The sequence below is a fragment of the Balaenoptera ricei genome, chromosome 1 (genome assembly GCF_028023285.1).
Source record: "Balaenoptera ricei isolate mBalRic1 chromosome 1, mBalRic1.hap2, whole genome shotgun sequence".
Taxonomy (NCBI): domain Eukaryota; kingdom Metazoa; phylum Chordata; class Mammalia; order Artiodactyla; family Balaenopteridae; genus Balaenoptera; species Balaenoptera ricei.
In genome coordinates, this window is record NC_082639.1 from 187372398 (window position 1) to 187375373 (window position 2976).

A 2976-nucleotide genomic window follows, 5' to 3' on the forward strand; every position below is an offset into this window, starting at 1 on the left:
TCACCTAAATATCGTCAACTCAAAGTTCAAAATCTTATCATCCAAATCAGTTATGGGTGAAACTTAACATACTATTCAGCCTGGAACAAAATCTTTTTTCATCTCATCTGTGCACCTTGAGACCAGACAAGTTATCTGCTTCCAAAATACGATGGTAGGACTGGCTTAGGATATGCATTCCCATTCCAAAAGGGAGAAATAGGAAGGGAAAAAACGGATCAAGTGTCCCAAGAAAGTCTGAAACCCTACAGGGCAAATTCCATCAGATTTCAGAGCTTGAAAATAATTCACTTTGGCTCAGTGTTCTGTCTTCTGTGCCAGCTGGGGTGGGGGTCCCTGCTCCCCTGGGCCCTGTGTGCTGTGCCTGTCCTGAGAAGAAGCACTGTCCCCTCAGCCCTATGTGGAAGCCCCACCCCTTTAGTCCTGGAGAGAGGGGGTCTTTCCCCGGGAAGTAAGGAGACAGCGGCCCTGTCTTCTCCACCTGCGGTCTCTGGGTGTGTGGTGGCAGCAGCAGCTGTATCGGCTTCTGATCTTCTCTGAGAGTCACTATATTTTTTTCTTAAAGGCTAACACTCGTTCCAAACCAAGTGGCTCTATAGGCCCGTTCCCTGCCTTTGAATCTTGGAGGTCTGACAGCCTCACTTTGTTTCATCCTGTCTCTGCCCCCTTCAGTCCAAGTTGGCAGCATTTCTGCAGTTTCAGTAGATTGGATTCATAAGTCACAGGCCTAATCTCTTTAGAAAATGGTTGCCCAGCCACACCCTTAGCATTCTCTCCAAGTATGCTTTCTCATTTCTTTTGCAATACGGATAGCCTGAGAATTTTCCAAGTCATCTAGCGCTCATTCCTTCTTGCTTAGCATTTTTTCTTTCTCTCTTTCCTCTCTCATTTTACTATAAGCGCCAAGGAGAAACCAGGCTCCTCCTTCTATATTTTGCTTAATCTCCTCAGCCGAACATCCAAGTTTGTAGAAGTTCTACTTGCCACCCAGCAAAACACATTCAGTCAAGTTTCTGCCACTTTCTAAAAAAAGATTACCTTCCTCCAGTTTCCAGTAACATGGAAACATGGATCTCATCCCCATCTGAGATCTCAGCAGAAGTACCTTTGTATTTCTACCTCAAGTCTCCTTTTTATTTTATTTTTTGGTCACACGTGGCGGCTTGCAAGATCTTAGTTCCCCAACCAGGGATCGAACCCGGGCCCCCAGCAGTGTAGGTGTGGAGTCCTAACCACTGGACCACCAGGGAATTCCCAATGTAGGCTTTTTTTTTTTTTTTTAATCAAGCACCTCAGAACTCTTTCAGCTTCTACCCAGTACCCAATTCCAAAATTACTTCCACATTTAAAGGTATGTTACAATAGTACCCCCCTTGCTTGTACTAAATCTGTATTAGTTTCACAGGTCACCTTTACAAAGTACAAACTGGGTGGGCTTAAAACAGAAGAAATTTATTTTCTCACAACCCTGGAGACAAGAAGCCTAAAATTAAGGTGTTGTCAGGACCATCCTCCCTCTGAAACAGGTAGGAGAATTCTTCCTGTCCTCTTCCTAGCTTCTGATATTTTCCTGCCAATCTTTGGCATTCCTTGGTGTATCGATGCATGACTCCAAACCTCCATCTTCACATGACATTTTCTCTGTGTCTCTTCACATAGTCTTCTCTGTGCATGTTTATGTCTGAATTTCTAATTCTATAGGAACACCACTCATACTGGATGAGGGCCCATCCTAATAACCTCATCTTAACTTGATTACAAATAAGTACCACATTCCGAGGTACTGGGGATTAGGACTTCAACACAGATTTTTGAGAGTGACACAATTTAACCATAAAATATTGCAACAAATTAGATAACCAAGATTAAAAAGATAAATTCCCAGAAACACACCAAAATTGAGTCAAGAAGAAATTAAAAATCTGAACAGACTTACAGCAAATAAAGAGAGTGAATCAGTTATCAAAAAATCATTCAAATAAGAAAATCCCAGAACCAGATAGTTTCATTGGTGAATTACACAAACCATTTAAATAAGAATTAACACCACTTCTTCTTAAGTTCTACCAAAAATTAGAAGAGAAAATAACACTTCCTAACTTATTCTGTGAGGCTAGTATTACCCTCATACAAAAGCCAAAAAAAGATATCACAATTAAAGAAAACCATAGACCAATATCCCTTATGAATATAGATTAAAAAATTATCCACAAAATACTAGCAAACTGAAACCAACAAGATATTAAAGAATTATGTACCATGTTCAAGTGGGATTTATCCAAGGGATGCAAGGATGGTTTATCATCATAAAAACAATGTAATATACCACATCAATAGAATGAAGGGGCATGATCATCTCAATTGATACAGAAAAAGCATTGAAAAAAATCCAGCATATATTTATAATAAAAACACTCAGAAAACTGGGAATAGAAGAGAACTTCCTGAATCTGATAAAGGACATTATGAAAAACCCATACCTAATGTGATGCTCAATGGTAAAAGACTGAAAGCTTTTCCCCTAAGATCCGGGACAAGATGAAAATGCCTAATTTTGCCACTGCTGTTTACCATTGTGCTGGAAGTTCTAGCCAGAGCAATTACCTAATAAAAGAAATAAAACACAACTAAGCTGGAAAGTAAGAGGTGAGACTATCTCTATTTGCAGATGACATGATCCTACGTATAGAAAATCACAAGGAATACACAGACGCACACACACATATATGGCTAAAGCTAATAAATTCATCAAAGTTGCAGAGTACAAGATCAACACAAACAAATTAGGTGTGTTTCTACACACTAGAAATAAACAATTGGAAAAGGAAGTTAAGAAAACAATTCCATTTACAACAGTATTCAAAAGAATAAAGTATCTAAGAGTAAATTTAACAAAGATTAAAAAATTATACACTGAAAACTATAAAATATTGTTGAAATAAAGAATACTTAAATAAATGAAAGACATCCATGTTC

At 38.8% G+C, this 2976-nt stretch overlaps 1 non-coding gene across 1 annotated transcript; it reads right to left on the reverse strand.

The window, feature by feature from the left end:
* Window positions 1-1177: 1177 nt before the first annotated feature.
* TRNAV-UAC (transfer RNA valine (anticodon UAC)) lies at window positions 1178-1250 on the reverse strand. Its single transcript has one exon. It is a non-coding gene; the product is annotated as a tRNA-Val (tRNA).
* Window positions 1251-2976: the final 1726 nt, after the last annotated feature.